General features: G+C 46.0%; 1 protein-coding gene across 8 annotated transcripts in view; it reads right to left on the bottom strand.

Moving 5' to 3' along the window:
* LOC119966020 (triple functional domain protein) overlaps window positions 1-21,926 on the bottom strand; it is a 684,537-nt gene that overhangs the window by 211,308 nt on the left and 451,303 nt on the right. The window lies entirely within an intron of this gene.

Here is a 21,926-nt window from a genome sequence, read left to right on the forward strand (position 1 = left end):
ATTCTATTCCATGTTCTGACCTTACTGGTGACACAATCCAGACAAACATTACAGCACAATCCTGAGGCTGTCAGATAAGATGAGAAACTGATGTCCTACATTCCTGCTCAAGCAGGGCATGATTTTAAGAACAGTCTACATACAACATAGAACATTACAGCGCAGTACAGGCCCTTCGATGTTGCGCCGACCTGTGAAACCACACTAAAGCCCATCTACACTATTCCCTTATCATCCATATGTTTATCCAATGACGATTTGAATGCCCTTAGTGTTGGCGCGTCCACTACTGTTGCAGGCAGGGCATTCCACACCCTTACTACTCTCCGAGTAAAGAACCTACCTCTGACATCTGTCCTATATCTATCTCCCCTCAATTTAAAGCTATGTCCCCTCGTGCTAGACATCACCATCCGAGGAAAAAGGCTCTCACTGTCCACCCTATCTAATCCTCTGATCATCTTGTATGCCCCAATTAAGTCACCTCTTAACCTTCTTCTCTCTAACGAAAACAGCCTCAAGTCCCTCAGCCTTCCCTCATAAGACCGTCCCTCCATACCAGGCAACATCCTGGTAAATCTCCTCTGCACCTTTTCCAATGCTTCCCCATCCTTCCTATAATGCGGCGACCAGAATTGCACGCAATACTCCAAATGCGGCCGCACGAGAGTTTTGTACAGCTGCAACATGACCTCATGGCTCTGAAACTCAATCCCTCTACCAATAAAAGCTAACACACCGTATGCCTTCTTAACAACCCTCTCAACCTGGGTGGCAACTTTCAGGGATCTATGTACATGGACACTGAGATTTCTCTGCTCATCCACACTAGCAAGAATCTTACCATTAGCCCAGTACTCTGTCTTCCTGTTATTCCTTCCAAAATGAATCACCTCACACTTTTCCGCATTAAACTCCATTTGCCACCTCTCAGCCCAACTCTGCAGCTTATCTATGTCCCTCTGTAACTTGTAACATCCACTGTCCACAACTCCACCGACTTTAGTGTCATCTGCAAATTTACTCGCCCATCCTTCTACACCCTCCTCCAGGTCATTTATAAAAATGACAAACAGCAGTGGTCCCAAAACAGATCCTTGTGGTACGCCACTAGTAACTGGACTCCAGTCTGAACATCTCCCATCAACCACCACCCTTTGTCTTCTTCCAGCTGGCCAATTTCTGATCCAAACTGCTAAATCAACCTGAATCCCATGCCTCCGTATTTTCTGCAATAGCCTACCGTGGGGAACCTTATCAAACGCTTTACTGAAATCCATATACACCACTGCTTTACCCTCGTCCACCTGTTTGGTCACCTTCTCAAAGAACTCAATAAGGTTGTGAGGCACGACCTACCCTTCACAAAACCGTGTTGACTATCTCTAATCAAATTATTCCTTTCCAGATGATTATACATCCTATCTCTTATAAACCTTTCCAAGACTTTTCTCACAACAGAAGTAAGGCTCACTGGTCTATAGTTATCAGGGTTGGCTCTACTCCCCTTCTTGAACAAGGGGACAACATTTGCCATCCTCCAGTCTTTTGGCACTATTCGTGTAGACAATGATGACATAAAGATCAAAGCCAAAGGCTCAGCTTCCTCCCTCGCTTCCCAGAGAATCCTAGGATAAATCCCATCCGGCCCAGGGGACTTATCTATTTTCACACTTTCCAGAATTGCTAACACCTCCTCCTTATGAACCTCAAGCCCTTCTAGTCTAGTAGCCTGTATCTCAGTATTCACCTCGACAACATTGTCTTTTTTTTTGAAGTTGACCTTTTGGTCATTGAGGAACCACATTTAGATGAGATTGTGGAGGATGCTGAGGATAGATCCATGCAAAAACGAGAGGTGACAAAGAACAAAGAAAAGAACAAAGAAAAATTACAGCACAGGAACAGGCCCTTCGGTCCTCCAAGCCTGCGCCGATCCAGATCCTCTATCTAAAATAAAAAATCGTCTATTTTCTAAGGATCTGGATCCCTCTGCTATCCTGCCCATTCATGTATCTGTCTAGATACATCTTAAATGACGCTATTGTGCCCGCCTCTACCACCTTCGCCGGCAATGCATTCCAGGCACCCACCACACTCTGCGTAAAGAACTTTCCACGTATATCTCCCTTAAATTTTCCCCTCTCACCTTGAACTCGTGACCCCTAGTAATTGAGTCCCGCACTCTGGGAAAGAGCTTCTTGCTATCCACCCTGTCTATACCGCTCATGATTTTGTAGACCTCAATGAGGTCCCCCCTCAACCTCCGTCTTTCTAATGAAAATAATCTGAATCTACTCAACCTCTCTTCATAGCTAGCACCCTCCATACCAGGCAACATCCTGGTGAACCTCCTCTGCACCTTCTCCAAAGCATCCACCGGAACTGTTCGCGGTATTTCAAATGTGGCCGAACCAAAGTCTTATACAACTTCAACATGACCTGCCAACTCTTGTACTCAATACCCCTTCCAATGAAGGAAAGCATACCGTATGCCTTCTTGACCACTCTATCGACCTGCGCAGCCACCTTCAGGGTACAATGGACCTGACCACCCAGATCTCTCTGTACATCAATTTTCCCAGGGCTTTTTCATTTACCGTATAGTTTGCTCTTGAATTGGATCTTCAACACTGCAGGACAAGAAGAGAATGCACGTCCTGAAATACTGTTTTGGAAAACATGTATTTGAAGATGTGCAGAATTTTTCATGTCCTCAGTGTATCCTCAAGTGCTTTACAGTAAATTAATTGGTTTTTAAATAGTGGTTTGTAATGATCCCCATTGAGACCAATAACATTTGCAAAGAAATTTGAACTTCCAGTTAATAGGTGAAAAGATGACACAACAAGGTTTCGCAAACACTTTTGCTGTAAGAAGCAAACTAGAAGCAACATTTGCCTAAATGTTATTATGTAGTCAGTTTAAGCTAAAGAACAGAATTTTGCCTTTTGCTTTTAAGACAACCGAAAATCCCACTGTCCCTTAAGTAGTAATTTGATTTTCCCAGATCCAATCCTAACACGATTCCGAGGGCACGAGGGTTTATTTCCGTTCCCTTCTTCTTTCAACCTGGTAGCTTTTAATCCCAGAAATGCCTTTCATGCTGAGAGTTTTTCTCTGCCACTAGTACGAACTAGGCGAATCTTCCTGCCTTATTTAAATCCTCAAATTTGATCTTTTCCATGCGCTCACCTTCCTTCCTGCACAGTGAGCCATAAAGACTTTCAACCTCTAGCTGCTCTTCTTTCCCAAATCCTGGCAAACTGTCCATGTTCATGTGTTTTCAGGGATATCTTAAAAACCCTCCCCTCGAAACCCATCTCCATGACAACGTGAATCGCGTGTCTTTGGTATCCATGTAGAAATCCTGATTTGTTATCTTTGAAACTCCAACTGTCTCCAGCATTGTGGATAGCACAACCGCTTCACAGCTCCAGGGTCCCAGGTTCGATTCCAGCTTGGGTCACTGTCTGTGCGGAGTCTGCACATCCTCCCTGTGTGTGCGTGGGTTTCCTCCGGGTGCTCCGGTTTCCTCCCACAGTCCAAAGATGTGCAGGTTAGGGTGGATTGGCCATGATAAATCGCCCTTAGTGTCCAAAATTGCCCTTAGTGTTGGGTGGGGTTACTGGGTTATGGGGATAGGGTGGAGTTGTTGACCTTGGGTAGGGTGCTCTTTCCAAGAGCCGGTGCAGACTCAATGGGCTGAATGGCCTCCTTCTGCACTGTAAATTCTATGATCTATGATCTTGGTGGTAAATGGAGGGTTTAAAGCATAATTGGCCAACATTCTCAATACCTTCCTGGAACTTTGAAGACTAGCAGTTTAAAAACTGGAAGCATGGATGCTGCTGCCATTGTCTCCAAATGTCATCACCTTACACTTTCTTTCCAACAAACAACCATATCCTATATCCTATGCAGACTCCGCACAGACAGTGACCCAGCGGGGAATCGAACCTGGGACCCTGGAGCAGTGAAGCGACTGTGCTAATCACTATGCTAACGTGCTGCCCGTTGGCCTCTCTCCAGACTTGGACTCTCGGATTTTCGGACACACCGAACATTGCCACCTCCGCACCCGGAATCTCAGGCATCATGACGCATTCACCCTCCGTAGGGCCTCTTTACACGTCTCGGCCCATACTCCCCACCCAGCTCCTCCTCCCATTTACTCTTAATCTCCTCCACCAGAGCATCTCGCTCCCCATCACCTCACTGTAGATATTTGACACTCTCCCCTCCCTGATATCCTCCTCCGACAACAGCTTGTCCTGCAACACTGGAGGAAGCAGCCCCAGGAAAGATGGCAGCTCTCTCCTCACAAAATCCCTCACCTGCAGATACCCGAAACCGCTCCCTCGTGGCAAATCATACATTTCCTCCAACTCCTCCAGACCTGCAAACTTTCCCCCGATGAACAAGTCCCTAAAGTACTCTATCTCCATCTCACACCGCGCCCGAAACCTCGTATCCAGCCCCACCGGCACAAACCCGTGATTATCACTTATCGGCGCCCACAATGACATGCCCTCTAACCCAAAATGCTCCACAGCCGCAATGCCGAAACCACCACTGGGCTCACGGAGTACCAGACTGGTAAGAACAGAAAGGATGCCAACAACAATGCCCTCATACTCATCTCCCTACACAATGCTTCCTCCATTCACCTCACACCGAGCCCTCCTCGAACACCCATTTCCTCACCATTGCTATTTGCCGCCCAATAATAATTTATCAAATATGGCAGCGCCAGCACCCCCCCTCTCCAGAAACACCCTCCTTACCCGAAATTTCCCGTTCACCTTCCTAAAAAAGGACTTGAGGACAAAGATGTGGAGGTTCTGGAACACAAAGAAGAACCTGCACAGCCCTGCCATTTTAACCATCTGTACACGGCCAGCCAGTGATAGCAGCAACACACCCCACCTCTTGAAATCCGCCTTCATCCCCTCCACCAGCCGTGCCAAATTCAATTTGTGTAACTGCACCTAACTCTGCGTTTCCTGGAATCCTAGATACCGAAAACTCGCCCCCACCACCTGGAATTGCAACTCCTTTAATCTCCTCTCCTGCATTAATTGGAAACACCTCACTTTTCCCCATATCCAATTTATATTTGAGAACTGACTAACTTCCTTCAAGATCTCCATGATCCTTTTGAAGCTGCCCACCGGGTCCGAAATATACAATAGATCGTTCGCATACAGCGAGACTCTGTGCTCCGCCCTCTCCCCGATCAATCCCTTTCCAACCCCTCAACTCCCTAAGTGCCATCGCCAGCGGCTCTATCGCCAAGGCGAAAAGTAAAGGGGAGAGTGGGCGCATCGCCTCGTCCCCTGGCGTAGCCCAAAGTACCCCAAACTCGTCCTGTTTGCCTGAACACTTGTCATCAGTGCCCTGTATAGCAGCTGAACACACCCCACAAACCTCTGGCCAAACCCGAATCAACCCAGCACCTCCAACAAATACGCCCACTCCACCCGATCAAAGGCCTTCTCCGTATCAATTGCCACCACTACTTCTACCTCCTGCCCCTCCAAGGGACTGGCCTCAAATTCATTATCTAGGTTTTCAGATTGTCAGACATGGAACCGAGGATAAGATAAAAATTCCTCCAACTGACTATTCAGACAACCTCCAGCTGAAACCTCCCTCCTTTGCCACTTATTGTACCAATTCTGTGGTTACTCATCAGGTAAAATAGGTTGTGCAACAGCAAGGTATCCTTCTGCATTCAGGATGGATTTTTGAATCGCCAACCTATCCATTACAAAGGCTGCCTACATCCACATCTGCAGCATGAACGTCTCTCACCTTTAACCCCACTGCCAACAAAACCCTTATCTGTGGTTTTTGCCACAACCAGATTTAATTCCCCAACATCCACCTTGCCCACTTTTCAACCTCCTCCATTCCTAAACTGCAAATTATACAAAAGTAAGTTGTAGACTATCCCATATTAAGGTTCACATGTCCATCACCACCACCCTTGTACCCCGATGCATCAAGTTTAAATATTTGTTCTAATCTTCAAACCTTTCTATGAGCTATGTTTCATCCTACCCTTTAACTTTGGTCTTTGAAACATTTTAATTCCCTTTGGACCATTGCTGGGGGTGCCATTGGTCACCATTACCTGACTCTCTGGAACTCGCTTAAGACCCCACAGTATTCTTCTGTTCCATCCAATGTGAAAACCCTTCCTACCATCTGTATTTTCAAACAAGCATTAGCCACCTCTTTTCAAAATGGCTTGGCATATATTCCTTATTTTCCCCTCTGTAAAGTTCCTTGAAATAATTTTCTACATTAAAGATGCCAAATAAATGCAAGTTGTTCCTATACTGACAAACCCCAAAATAAGATATTTTCCTTTTAAAGACTCAGTTAAAAATATTTATAAGTGCCCAGATTTGTACAAAAAGCAACCCAACCAATAACTGCACATGAAATAACAATGAAGTTTTGCTTACCTGTGCAAAGAACACCCAAAATATAATAAAGCAGGACTCTCTGGCTATTAGTGCACTGTAATTATTCACAGCTACTTTATTTCACTCACAAGTCAGCCCATTGTATTTGATATCTGAACAATTGCTAGCCAACACCATTTGTATGACACATGGAAACCTAATTTTCATACACCTGTTTTAGTTCGACTCCTCCCCCCAACGTTGCAAGAAATATTATGCCAATATAGTGGGCACATTAAATTTTTTAATGGATGGGCCAGAGCATATAGAATAGACTGTCCTCAATGGTTGAGGGGTCTAGAACAACAAATTAAATCCAAGACATTTGGGACAGAGAACAATCATAACATATAGTACAAAAGATTGATACAAAAATATACACTGTAATTGAAGCAGATATCAAACTAACTTCTACGAATAGATTAGCACGGAGCTGTAGGATAGAATAAAGAAATGTAGGAACAGGGGCCGGGATTCTCCCCGACCCGGCGGGGCGGGGGGTCCCGGCGTAGCGGAGTGGCGCCAACCACTCCGGCGTCGGGCCTCCCCACAGGTGCGGAATTCTCCGCACCTTTGGGGGCTAGGCCCGCGCCAGAGTGGTTGGCGCCACGCCGACTGCCGCCAAAACCGACGCCAATGGCCTTTGACGCCCGCCGGCCGGCGTCGGAGCTGGCCGAAAGGCCTTCGCCGGTTCTCGCATGCGCCGGTGCGTCAGCTGGCGCTGACGTCACCACCGGCGCATGTGCGGTAGGGGGTTCTCTTCCGCCTCCGCCATGGTGGAGGCCGTGGCGGAAGAAAAAGAGTGCCTCCACGGCACTGGCCCGCCCGCCAATCGGTGGGCCCCGATCGCGGGCCAGGCCACCGTGGGGGAAACCCCCCGGGGTCCGATCGCCCCCCCCCCCCCCCAGGGGCCCGCTCGTGCCGCCAATCCCGCCGCCACCAGAGGTGGTTGAAACCACGGCGGCAGGAGAGGCCTGACAGCGGCGGGAGTTCGGCGCATCGCGGGCCGGAGAATCGCTGCAGTGGGCTCGCCGATCGGTGCGGAGGGCTCGCCGATCGGTGGGGCGTGATTCCCGCTCTCGTCGATTCCCGGGTGGCGGAGAATTCCGGCCACGGCAGGGGCGGGATTTTCGCCGGCCCCGGGCGATTCTCTGACCCTGCGGTGGGTCGGAGAATTTCGCCCAGGGTTTTTCATATGGAGTTAGAACTACTGCTCGGGTAAATGATAAACAAAAAATACATATTTGTTGGGTTGATTGACCTGTTTTCATGTTGCAATATCGATGCAAAATCATTTCATGAAGTTAAATACAGACAAAGTGTACAGAACTAGAATATAAAGTACTCCAAGAAATTGGAATAGTTAGGTAAGAAATTGACAGGCATTAACGTATCTAACACTCAACATGTCCAATCACGGAGGATTAATAACTGGCAAAACAAACTGAAGGGTCAAGAGAAAATTATGCACAAAATTATGCCAAAACTTTACAGTGCTCCGATCAGACCATAAAGTGCTATGTCCAGTGCTGCTCAGTGAACCACAACAGAGACATGTTATCTGTGAAGACAATGCTGAGAAAAACCATGCGACTGATTAATAACATCAAGCACTGACATAAGACTGAAGAGACGTGGGCTCTTCCACTTCAAAGGTGGAGCCACAACAACTTGTATTTGTTTAATGCCATTAAAATATTAAAATATCAAGGCATTTTCTCAGAGGCATTAGGACAAAATAAAATATGACACCGAGCCACACAAAGATATGTTAGGTCAGGTAACCAAAAGCTTGGTCAAGAGATAGGTTTTAAATAATGTCTTCAATTAGGTAGAAAGGTAGAGAGATTTAGGGAATTCCAGAGTTTAGGGTCGAGGCAGTTGAAGGCACGGCCACCAATAGTGGAGCAATTAAAATCAGGGATGCACAAAGGGCAGACATTAGAGGAGAGTAGATATCTAAAGGTTGTAGGGCCGGATGAGATTGGTGAGATAAGAGGCAAGACCACAGAGGGATTTGAAAACAAGGCTGACGATTGTAAAATTGAGGCGCTGCTTAACTGGAAGTCACAATTGGCTAGTGAGCAGAGAGATGATCGACAAATGGGATTTGGTGCAAGTTAGTATATGGGCAGTAGAATTTCAAGGAAAATGTGGGAGACCAGCCAAGAATTCGGTAGAATAGTTAAGAAAGGCACGTGCGAGGATATCAACAGCAGCTAAGGCAGGGGAAGAATTGGGCAATGCTTCAGAGATGAAAATAGGTCTTAATGATAATGCAGATGTAGTTGAAAGCTCATCTCGGGGTTAATTATGACACTGAGGTTGCACACAGGTTCAGAGTTACACTGTTGCCAGGGAGAGAGATGGTGTCGGTGGCAAGGTAGCAGAGTTTGGAGTAACTAAAGACAATGGCTTCAGTATTCTCAATATTTAATTGGCGGAAATTTCTGCTCATTCAGTTCTGCATGTCAGAAAAGCAGTTTGATAATTTACAGACGGTGGAAGGTTTGAGAGGGATATTAGTGCTAAAACGCTGGGGTGCATCATTGCATACGTGGAAACTGGCGTGTTTTCAGATGATACCAATGGGTGGCAGCACAAAAATTAGCAATATGAGGGGACCAAGGACAAATCTTTGGTGGACACCAGATGGTACATGTACTGGCATGGAAAGAGAAGTCATTGATGGAGATTCTTTGGCCAAGATCAGATAGATACAAATGGAACCACATGAAAGCAGATGATGTTGGAGGAGGATCATGCGCGCAATTGTTTCAAAGGCCACAGACAGGTCATGAAGGATCAGAAGCAATAGTTGTCTTTGCCGTAGCCATTTGTGACATTGGTAAGGGCCATTTTGGCAGGGGTAGAAACCTCGTTGGAGCAATTTAAACATGGACTTCTGGAGAAAATGGACACAGGTTTGTGAGACTACAAATGCTCAAGAACTTTAGAGAGAGGGGAGATTGAAGATGGGGTAATAGTTTGCAAGGAGGGTCAAGGGTTTGTTTTTTTTGAGGAGAGGGATGATAGTGGCAAATTTGGAGGAGAGAGAGATAGAACATGAGGAGAGGGAACTATTAAAAATGAGATTGTGTAATTTGTTAGCTTGGATGGAAAACTGACTAACTGACAGAAGGCTGGGTCGGGATAAATGGGTCTTTTTCTAGTTGGCAAAATGCAACTAGTGAGGTGCCACAGGGTTCGGACATTGGGTCCCAACTATTTACAATATATACCAATGACTTGGATGCAGGGATAAAAGGGAATATAGCCAAATTTGCAGATGACACTAAAATAGATGGGATAGTAAGTTGCAACAAGGAGATGATAAATTTATAAATGGATATAGATTGGTTAGGTGAGTGGGCCAAAATTTGGCTCATCGCGTTTAACGTGGATAAGTATGAGTTATCCATTTTGGTCGGAAAAATGGGAAGGCAACTTATTATCTAAATGGGGAGAACCTTCAGAGTGCTTCAAAGTGCAGAGGGATTTGGATGTCCTTGTGCATGAATCGCAGAAACCTAGCATGCAGGTAATAAGTAAATTGAATCTTGGCATTTATAGCTAAAGGAATATAGTGTAAAAGTAAGGAAGTTCTGCTGCAACTTTACAAGTAATTGTACCTGTAAATAGATGTACAAGTAAATAGATTGCACCTGGAGTATTGTGCATAGTTTTGGTCCCCTCATTTGAGGAGGGATGTAGATTCATTAGACGCAGTTCAGAGGAGGTTCACTAGATTTGATTCCAGAGATGAGGAGTCTGTACAATGAAGAGAGGTTGCACAGTTCAGGCTTATCCTCTCTTGAGTTTAGAAGAATGAGACGAGATCTAATGGAGGTATATAAGATGATAAAAGATATTGACAAAGTAAACGTGGAGCGGATGCTTCCTCTTGTGGGGTAATCTAGAATTAGGTAATTAGGATAAGGGGCAGCAGATTTAAAACAGAAATGAGGAGAAGTTATTTCTCCCAAAGTTTTGTGAATCTATGCAATGCATTACCCGAGTGCGGTGGATGGAATACATTTAAGAAGGAGATAGACAAATTTTTAATTAGTAATGGGTTGAAGGGTTATGGAGAACGGGCAGGAAACTGAGTTGAGACCAAGAAGAGATCAGCCATGATTGAATTGAGTGGCGGAGCGGGCTCGAAGGGCTGAATTGCCTACTCCTGCTCCTAGCTCCTAAATTTATTGATAAAAATACAAATAAATAATGACTCAAAAGCAATGCCCATGTGGTCATCTCAAATTCAAATGAAATATTTACTGTTATTAGCTGGTTTCCGAAAAGGAGTCAAAGAAATTACTAAAAATCTCTTTGAACAACATCAATTCTTCTGGCATAAAACAGGGGCAGTACATTTTGTTCCCTCTACACTAAAATATTTAAAAGTTGAACATCAATATGAAAGTAACAATAAAAATTAAACAAAATAATGACTCAGAGAAAAAGATATGTTTAAAGTCCAGATGTTGAGTTGTGAGTCAAGATTAACCTATTTTTGCCTCACAGCACCAGGGACCCAGGTCCAATTCCAGGATAGTGTGACTGCCTGTGGGGAGTTTGCACATTCTCTGCGTCGTGAATTTCCTCCGGGTGCTCCAATCTTCCCACACAGTCCAAAGATGTGCAGGTTAGATGGATTAAACATGCTAAATTTCCCCTTAGTGTCCAAAGATGTGGAGGTTAGGCAGATTGGCCATGATCAATGCGTGGGGGAGTGGAGCGAGGTGGAGTATTTTTTCAGTGGGTCAGCACAGACTTGAAGGGCTGAATGGCTGCCTTCTGCACTGTAGGGATTCCATGTATTCTTCTATCTTTCCTCTTACACAGCGCACAAAAATAGCTCTGTAAATGTCAGGAAAATCAGTTGTTGCTGCAGTCAAATTGCTCTCATTTTGGTGGTTGCTATGGAAACCCATGACATTTGTGATATCCAGTATTTTTCAGCAATATTTACTGAAAATTACTTCCTTCAATTTGCAAGACAAACAGATTTTCTGAACCGCAAATGTTGCGTTGTGGACATCAAAATCTTTTGAAATTTCACTTTTAACAAATGGTTTCTTTCTCCTCATAGCACATTGATAAAGTTCTTGGTAATTCTCAAATAAGAAATCAAATGTGTGGGTAACAATATTTCTTGTAGGCCTGACATTCAATTTTTGTGTAATATTTGATACCCAGTGTAATCAGAAGAAATAGAATACCATTGGTTCTGTAGTAGATAGCCCTTTTAATGGAGGTTCTCGGAGGGAGGGTTCATGTGAGTCCATTCAGGGACAGGGGCTGCGAATTCACTGGGATCTGTTGATACTTGTCCCAGCAATTGGACCCCAGAGCTGAATTTTAAAGCACTCTATAAATAGTTGTTTATAGTTGAAATAAATCGCTGTTCCTCATAGGTTAACTGGTGGACACAATTCTTATTGGCGACAAGGTCAAGACCAGAGACTCAGAGTGCACAAATTTGTGGAGAAAATCTGACTGCATGAGCTGCAGAACAAGTCCAGACAAGTCCAACATGCAAGGAAGAGAACAGCCAAAATGCTTCTTTTTGGGAAACTCAAGCTGGTCAATCCTGCTACAGAAGATTGGGGACAATATGTGGAACGCTTAAAATTAATTTTCCGTGCGACTGAAATAGAAGCGGGGGAGAAGCAGAGTTAACTGTGTGTGAGGCATAGACATACAGTCTGCTTCGAAGCTTTACTACCCCAGATGCACCCAAAACCAAAACATTCAAAGAGATCATACAGTTACTCTACCACCTCAAACCCTCAATAACTTTACAATGTTACAAGTTTAATCAACTAATAGAGCCCCAGGGAAGACCATCGCAGCCTTCTTGGCAAGGCTCAAGAAGATTGCAGAACATTATGATTTTGGGACTACGTTAAATGAAGATGATAAGAGGTCGTTTAGTATGTGGCGTTAACGATGATGCCACATAAAAGTAGCTTTGGCAGAATTGTTAGCAGATTTAAAAAGGCACTGGAGATAGCTTTACCTATGGAGAGCACGGAGAAGAGCACCGCAGTCCACTAGTTAGGGCAGGAAACAGTAAGCAGCAGTGGCGCCAGTGAAGGTGCTGGTCCAAGCAAGGGAATAAATGTGGGAACTGAATAGAGCCAGAATGTATAGAAGATTAAACCCACTGTCTAGGATGGACCCAGAGTATGTAGAGTGTTACAGATGTGGGGATGCCACCCCCTAGGCATATGCTGATTTAAGGAATGTTTCAGATGGGAATAAAGGGCATGTGAGACTTAAGTGCAAATATAAGCAAAGCCTGCCTTGCACTAGGAGATCGAACAGTACAGCACACCATATGGAAGATGCTCCTGAGGCAGAGTTGAAGGTTATGTCTGTCAATAATGTGAAAAAAAGGCAGAGTGGCCCTGCTCGCAGTGGAGTTAGTGGTAAATGGAAGGATGTTATGGATGGAAGCGGACACTGGGGTCTCAGCCGTATACCATAGATTCATGGGTGGGTGGGGGTGTGGGGCGGGGGGGGGGGGGGGGGGGGGGGAAAAGAGAGAAGATGACCGACCGGTACCTTCAAGAACGGGTCCCCTTCCTGAGGTTGAAGAACACTGGGACCAGGCTGACAACATATAATGGGGAGACCGTAAAGATAATAGGCACAACAATGACCCCAGTGAGCTTTTGACAGCAATCCACTCATCTGCATTTACTCAGTCCGAGTTTAATGGGATGTGACTGGCTCCAGGAGATGAAACTAAATTAGTTAGAGATTTTGAGCATCAAAGAAGGGGGCCATGCTCAAGATCATCAGCAAGTACCAAGAAGTTTCAAGGAAGAACTGGGAAAAATAAAAGGAGTCAAGGCGAGGATTAATTAATTAATTAAGTTAAGGCTGGAAGCCACCCATGATTTTTCAGGGCTAGATCTATGTCCTATGCGTTACTGGAGTAGGTCAAAACAGAGTTGAAAAGGCTGGAAGATTTAGGCATCATTCAATCAGTACGATTTGCAGAATGGGCAGCACCCATTGTGTCAGTAATGAAACTGGATAAAACCATTCGCCTCTGCAGGGATTACAAGGCTAAAGATGAACCAGGCCGTGAAGCTGGACAAATACCCCATACCCAAAATGGAAGATCTAGATGAAAAATGGGTTGGAGGTCAAACTATCACCAAGTTCGACATAAGTCATGACAGGAGCTGGCAGTTTAGCTTTTAGTTTTGCTGTGAGCTGTGAGCTGAGCAGCAACTTTTGCCAAAGGCTGTCAGGTTAAGAAATAGTTTGACACATAGGCTGTTTCTGACAGGATCTCTCTCTCTCTCTCTCTCCTTTCAAGCAGCATTTCCAAAAAATCTCTATTCAAGTGTACCACACATATCCGTGTTTGCTAACTATATTTACAAGTGGCATTTGCCCTGTGATGGATTTGGCTTGATTAGAGATAGAGAAGGTAGCAGTTAGAAGTTAAAGTGTTTCCTTTTATTGTTACAAATTGTTTAATTATTAATTGTAAGCTATTTTGTGTGATGCTAATGTAGTTTCAATCTGTGTTAACAATAACGTTTGTTTTAATATAACATAGCCCAGTTTGTCAGTGGAATCACTCTTGTAGAACTGTGAGGAAAAGGATATTTCACTGCATTTAAAAAAAAAATTTGGGTTCTTGTCTGAAATCCCAACAAATGTTAAGATTCCAGACCAATCCCAACAAATGTTGGGATTGGTCTGGAATCTTAACACTGGCTATCAGCATGTATTTGATTAACGTATTAGTAGCATAACCTAAAGAAGAAGAACACTTGTCGAATTTGTGATAAGTATTAAGGAGATTCCAGGAAGCAGGAGTGCGCTTCAAGGAATAGAAAAGTATACCTTCCAGGTTCTTTCCCTGGATTAATCGGGTGGAAGCACAAGTGCTTGACTCCATGGAGGACAAGGTGAAAGCAATCAAGAATGCACAGGTCACTAGGAATAACCAGAACTCAAATCCTTTCTGGGGATGGTTAACTATTATTAGTGATTCTCCCAAACCTGTCAACAACGTGAGCTCCACTACATGCATTATTAAAGAAACGCCAGAGAAGGGTCTGGAAGGCACCACAAAAAGAGGCATTTAGCCAGGTCAAGCAGTGTTACAGTTGTTGTGTTTACTGGTGCACTTCAATCCTGCCAAAAAGATAACAGTAACATGTAATGCAACACCATATGGTATTAGGGCAGTTTTATCCCACAGAAGGATGGTGGGTCAGAGGGACCGTGGGATATGCATAGATAACCCTTACAGACATGGAGTAGAACTATTCACAAATTGAGAGGGAGGGCCTAGCTGCTATCTGTTCCACTAATATCTACACAGGAGACATTCACAGGATTTATCCTAGGATTCTCTGGGAAGCCAGGGAGGAGATTGCAGAGCCTTTGTCCTTGATCTTTATGTCGTCTTTGTCGACAGGAATAGTGCCGGAAGACTGGAGGACAGCAAATGTTGTCCCCTTGTTCAAGAAGGGGAGTAGAGACAACCCTGGTAATTATAGACCTGTGAGCCTTACTTCGGTTGTGGGTAAAATGTTGGAAAAGGTTATCAGTAATTGGCTAGCTGAAAGAAGACAGATGGTGGTGGTTGATGGTAAATGTTCATCCTGGAGTTCAGTTACTAATGGTGTAGCGCAAGGATCTGTTTTGGTGCCACTGCTGTTTGTCATTTTTATAAATGACCTGGAAGAGGGTGTAGAAGGATGGGTTAGTAAATTTGCAGATGACACGAAGGTCGGTGGAGTTGTGGATAGTGCTGAAGGATGTTATAGGATACAGAGGGACATAGATAAGCTGCAGAGCTGGGCTGAGAGGTGGCAGATGGAGTTTAATGCGGAAAGGTGTGAGGTGGTTCACTTTGGAAGGAGTAACAGGAATGCAGAGTACTGGGCTAATGGCAAGATTCTTGGTAGTGTAGATGAACAGAGAGATCTCGGCATCCAGGCACATAAATCCCTGAAAGTTGCCACCCAGGTTAATAGGGCTGTTAAGAAGGCATATGGTGTGCTAGCCTTTATCAGTAGGGGGATTGAGTTTCGGAGCCACAAGGTCATGCTGCAGCTGTACATAACTCTGGTGCGGCCGCACCTGGAGTACTGCGTGCAGTTCTGGTCACCACATTATAGGAAGGATGTGGAAGCTTTGGAAAGGGTTCAGAGGAGATTTACTAGGATGTTGCCTGGTATGGAGGGGAAGGTCTTACGAGGAAAGGCTCAGGGACTTGAGGTTGTTTTCGTTAGAGAGGAGAAGGCTGAGAGGTGACTTAATAGAGACATACAAGATAGTCAGAGGGTTAGATAGGGTGGACAGTGAGAGTCTTTTTCCTCGGATGGTGATGACCAACACGAGGGGACATAGCTTTAAATTGAGGGATGGTAGATATAGGACAGATGTCAGAGGCAGTTTCTTTACTCAGAGAGTAGTAGGGGTGTGGAACGCCCTGCCTGCAACAGTAGTGGACTCGCCAACTTTAAGGGCATTTAAGTGGTCACTGGATAGACATATGGATGAAAATGGAATAGTGCAGGTCAGATAGGCTTCAGATGGTTTCACAGGTCGGCGCAACATCGAGGGCCGAAGGGCCCGTACTGCGCTGTAATGTTCTATGTTCTATTTCACTTTAGTGATAGACCACAAGCCACTGTTGGATTTATTCAAGAACGATAAGGCGATTGTACCAATAGCTTTGGCCCAGATAATGGTGGACATTCTTCTTGTCGTATTAGGAGTACACAATTGAACATCTTCCAGGGATGTAAATAGCCAATGCAGAGCCAGGAATTGTATTCCTTTGCCAGAGATGGATGCACCCCCACACCAGCAGAAAAGATACGAATGGCCAGGAATTTTCTAGACACTTTTCCAGTGTTGGCTCAACAGATTAAGTACTGGACTGGCAGAGACATGGGCGGGATTTTCTGACCCCCCCCCCACCGCCATGTGGGAGAATCGCCGGGGGTCTGCGTGAATCCGGCCCCTGCCGTCCTCCCAATTCTCCCGCCCCCCCCAAAATCCGGCCCGGCGTGAGTCGTGCCGCCCACCTCGGAGAATGGCGGGGTTTGACACGACTCAATGGGCGCCGGGGCCACCTGAATTCTCCAGCCTGCAATGGACGGAAGTCCCACCTGCCTGTAGCCAGTCCCGCCGGCGTAAATCAGAGTAGGTCCCTTACCGGCGTGAGTGATTCCACTGACAAAACGGCGGCGCGGGCGGGCTCTGGGGTTCCTGGGGTGTCACGGTAGGATCTTGCCCCGGGAGATGCCCCCACGGTGGCTTGGCCCGCGGTCGGGGTCCACCGATCCGCGGGCGGGCCTGTGCCGTGGGGGCACTCTATTCGTTCCGATTCGGCCATCACGGAGGACCACAACGGCCGATGCGGAAGGAATAGAGTGCCCCCACAGCACAGTGAACCCCATTGCGCCTGTGCGGGGAGCACTCCCGCGCATGCGACGACTCGCGCCGGCTGGCGGAGGCCCTTCGCCGCAGGTTGGCATGGCGCCAGGCCCCTATCCCGCTACCCGGCGCGGCGCCAACCACTCCTGGGCGGGCCTAGCCCCTGAAGGTGCGGAGGATCTGCACCTTTGGGGCGGCCCGATGATGGAGTGGTTCACGCCAATCCGTCCCGCCGGGACTCCCGGCCCGCCGGGTACGGGAGAATCCCGCCCCCAGTGTTCTCAAAGGTGAAACAGATGACATTGTATGGATGGTGGAACAAGAGGAATTGAAGCCGTACCAGATCAGAAAAGGCGAGCTTAGTTGTGAGGATAGCATCTTTCTCTGGGGACCCACAGTTGAAAAGCTGCGTCAGTGTTTCGCAATCCATGGGATAAATGAGATTCTTATTTCGGACAATTGAGTGGCTTTTACCAGTGCCGAGTTTCAGAAGTTTCTGATTTTTAATGGAATAAACCATACCAGAATGGCACTGTACCATCCATCATCCTATGGATTGGCTGAGAGTGCAGTGCAGGCTTTCAAGGCTGGATTGAAGAAGCAACCACCCACATCCTTAATACCTAGTTGATTAAGTTCCTCCTATCATATACGATCACCTCACATCCAACTACTGGAGTCTCTCCAGCTGAGCTGACAGGTTGACAGTTGAGGACTAGATTAAGCCAGTTATTCCCAAATTTAGCAGGGAGGAAGAGACAAGCCAAAAGAACGAGAAGTGGAACCAGGATTCATTTAAAAGTGCAAAAGCATTCAAGATAGAGGATCCAGTGTTTGTGAAAATTCTGCTCACAAGCCAAATTAGGTTCCAAGAGTTGTTGTGGCCAGAACGGTTTCGGTGTCCTATGAAGTTACAGTACAGGACAATATCTTAAAGAAGCATGTAGACCACTTGCGTGGACGAGAGCCATCCCAAGGTCCAATATGCCAGCAGTGGGCATTGTGGTTTGTCCGAGGAGTGAACGGTCAGATCAGCAAGTACCAGGCCAGAGTGTTATCCCCAGGAAACAGCGGAAACAGAGCAAAGTGAAACGTCGGTATAAGGAGCAAGTCCTTGGGAAATAAGGCCAACAGTAACAATCTCAATAGAAGAGCCTCAGTCACTGGAGCTACATTGATCCACGAGAAAAGTTGTCATCACTGGACAGGCTGAGATTTTGATGGATCAGCGTATAAGTGTTTACGGTTGTTACTGTTTGGCAATTGTGTCATTTGTTTATTCCCATGTGCAAAAAGGGACTTAAAGAGGGAGGGATGTAGTAGCTAACCCTTTAAGGGACGTTCATTGAGGGATCGATCATATGACCTGCTAATCCAATCAGGGACCAGAGTTGTTAATTCACTGGGACATGTTGGGACTTGTCCCAGCAATTGGACCCAAGAGCTGAGTATGGAAAGGCAGTTTTAAAGCACTCTGCAAATAGTTGTTGATGGCTGAATAAATCATTATTTTTTTTCCACAGTTAACTGGTGAGCCAATTCTTGAAGTTATTACAGGTTCACTATTTAAAATATGACATTTAGAAGAAGTGAAATACTGCAACAGTGCTAAGGTATGCATCATATTCCCCTGAACCTTGTGTCCGTAATTATCTTCTTGCACATCCAATATTATTATTACTAATGCATGATGCTGCTGAACGTTACCTGTAGATTTGAGGCTACCGATATGTCAAAACATAATTTTACAAACTTTCAATTGAGCGGCACGATGGCACAGTGGTTCGCATTGCTGCCTCATAGCGCCAGGGACCCAGGTTTGATTCCGGCCTTGAGTGACTGCCTGTGGAGTTTGCATGATCTCACTGTGTCTGTGCTAGTTTCCTCTGGCTAATCCGGTTCCCTCCCAATTTCCATGCAGGTTAGGTGGATTAAACATGCTAAATTACCCCTTGGTGTCCAAGATGCGTAGGTTAGGTGGATTGGCCATGATCAATGCGCGGGATTAGAGTTAGGACAGGAGAATGGGCTGAGGTGGAGTGTTCTTTTGGAGGATCAGTGCAGACCCGAATGGTCTCCTTCTGTGCTGTAGGGATTCTACCGACTTAACAGTATTTTCTGATAATATTTCTGCAAGCTATGTGCCTATTAGATCCTGCGGACTCTTCTACGGGTATTAATCTATGTGTGGTGATATAACCACTGTAGTGATGTGTACTTGCAATAGGGGGATGTATGCCTGTACCTGTAATACAGGTTCCTCTGGTAAGCCCCTGCCGACTAGCTCCGCCCACAGGGAGCTTGTGTAGCCCACCCGTCCTACCCCTCGTGGACCCTGCAAACGGCCCTCCCAGCAGCCGCCCCCGCGCACTACGCCTGCGCTGCTCGCCACATTGCGCTCCCTGGGGGTCCCCACTGTTACTTCTGCGGTCAGCAGAAGCACCCCCACCAGCGCTGCAACCTGCAAAGCTTGTGGCAAGAAAGGCCACTTTGCAGCGGTGTCTCCGGGCCCAGTACTTCTCCGTAGGCATGTCCGGCACCACAAGGCGGAACCCCTGTTGGACAAAATACACCTTCTCCACGCCAACCCTCAGTATGCCTATGTGGAGTTCCCCGACAGCCGCCAGGACACAGTCTCGCTCCGGGACCTGGCTCCCTCAGGTGCCGATCCCATGCCCACGCCCCTTTTTCCCTCCACGCCACCCTCCTTTTCTCCGGCGCCCCCCTATTCGTCCCCACCAGGTCCATCCCACGTCCCCCTGCCCACACTGGAGGACACGGAAGATTTCGGCTCGCTCTCGGAGTCATCCCGCCAGCAGCCAGCACCTGCAACATCGTTGCCATCACCGCCTGAGCCGACGTCACCACCACAGCTACGCCGATCACAGTGGAACGTTCGACCGCTGATTCGGCTCAACCTGTAACCTGCTAACCGGATGGACTCTTGGTTTTCTTTGTTTGGACCCTCTTGTAAATAGCTCATCCTTTGTATTATAGTTACACGTCACCCCCGCCGGACTCATTTTTTTTACAGGGGGTGAATGTGGTGATATAACCACTGTAGTGATGTGTACTTGCAGTAGGGGGATGTATGGCTGTACCTGTAATACAGGTACCTCCGGTAAGCCCCTGCCGGCTAGCTCCGCCCACAGGGAGCTTGTGTATAAATATGCGTGTGAGTCACTCAGATCCTAGTCTACAGTTGCAGATGGAGGAATAGCATCGCACAGCAATAAAGCCTCGATTGTACATGTCTCTCGTCTTTGAGTATAATTGTTAGCGCTACACTATGGTACAAGGCATTAAATGTTTTCCATGCCTGCAATGTTGTTCCACAAGATCAGCAGTCAGATTATACAATGTAAATCTGTTCCTGTGGTAGTTCAGTTTACCTTTAGGTGATTTTTCTTCCACTACGTTACACTGTGCAGCTGGATATTTATTTGCATTGTTAACACTAAAATTACCTTACATACTTATGCAATAGTTGAATTTTTGAGACGATGTTTAGGCCATAAATCACGGGGGTCCACTTTCATATGGATAATAATTTTGAGGGGATTGATGTATGTGCTTTATTTGGACCCAAGTCAAAATCAAAAAAGACCATCACAATGGAATAAAGTAAAAATTCACAACATTAAAGAATTCATGTTAATTATCATTCATAGTCTGATCAGTTCAATAATTTGAACAAATAAAAATAAAACTTAAACATATAAATGTTTGAAGCCCTTATTTACTGATATCATTTTCATTATTATTATTTGCACTTTAATAATTAATTTGAATTGTTAACTTTTTAAAATTCAGTTTACGGAATATGGGCTGGTTAGGCCAGCATTTATTGCCTATCCCTAGTGGCCCTTCAAAAGATTGTGGGGAGTTGCCTTCTTGAACCACGGCAGGCCCTGAGGTGTAGGTACACCCACAGTGTTGTTAGGGAGGGAGTTCCAGGATTTTGACCCAGCAACAGTGAAGGAATGGTGATATATTTCCAAGTCGGGGTGGTGAGTGACTGGAAGGGGAAACCTCCAAGTGGTGGGATTCCCAGATATCTGCTGCTATTGTCCTTCTAGATGGTAGTGGTTGTGGGTATGGAAGGTGCTGCCTAAGGAACCTTGGTGAATTCCAGCAGAGCATCTTGTAGATGGTACACACAGTTGCCACTGTTTGTTGGTGCTGGAAGGATTGAATGTTTGTGGAATGGGGAACAATTAAGTGGGCTTCTTTGTCCTGGATGGTGTCGAGCTTCTTCACTGCTGTTGGAGCTGCACTCATCCAGGCAACTGGGGAGTACTGCATTACACTCCTGACTTGTGCCTTGCAGATGGTGGACAGGCTTCCGGGGTCAGGAGCTGAGTTACTCACCATAGGATTCCTAGCCTTTGACCTGCCCTGGTAGCCACAGTATTGATACGGGTCTGGTTCAGATCAGTTTCTGATCAATGGTAAAACCCAGGATGATGATTGTGGGAGACTCAGCGATGGTAATCCCATTGAATGTCAATGAGTGAAGGTTAGATCATCTCTTGTAGAACATGGTCATGGCCTGGCATTTGCGTGGCATGAATGTAACTTGCCACTTGTCAGCCCAAGCCTGGATATTGTCCAGGTCTTGCTGCATTTGGACACAGACTGCTTCATTATCTGAGAACTTGCGAATGGTGCTGAACATTGTGGAGGCATCTGCAAAAATCCCACTTCTGACTTTATGAAGGAAGGGAGGTCATTGATGAAGCATCTGAGAGACGGATGGGCCAAGGACACTAACCTGAGGAACTCCTGCATGGATGTTCTGGAGTTGAGATGATCGACGTCTAACTACCCCAATCATCTTCCTTTGTGCCAGGTATGACTCCGACCAACAAGAGCTTCCCCCTGATTCCCATTTATTCCAGTTTTGTGCGTACTCCTTGATGCCATACTTAATCAAATGCTGTCTTGATGTCAAGGGCAGTTACTCTCATGTCACATCTGACATTCAGCTCTTTTGTTCATGTTTGAACCAAGGCAATAATG

The sequence above is a fragment of the Scyliorhinus canicula genome, chromosome 5, assembly GCF_902713615.1.
Source record: "Scyliorhinus canicula chromosome 5, sScyCan1.1, whole genome shotgun sequence".
NCBI lineage: Eukaryota > Metazoa > Chordata > Chondrichthyes > Carcharhiniformes > Scyliorhinidae > Scyliorhinus > Scyliorhinus canicula.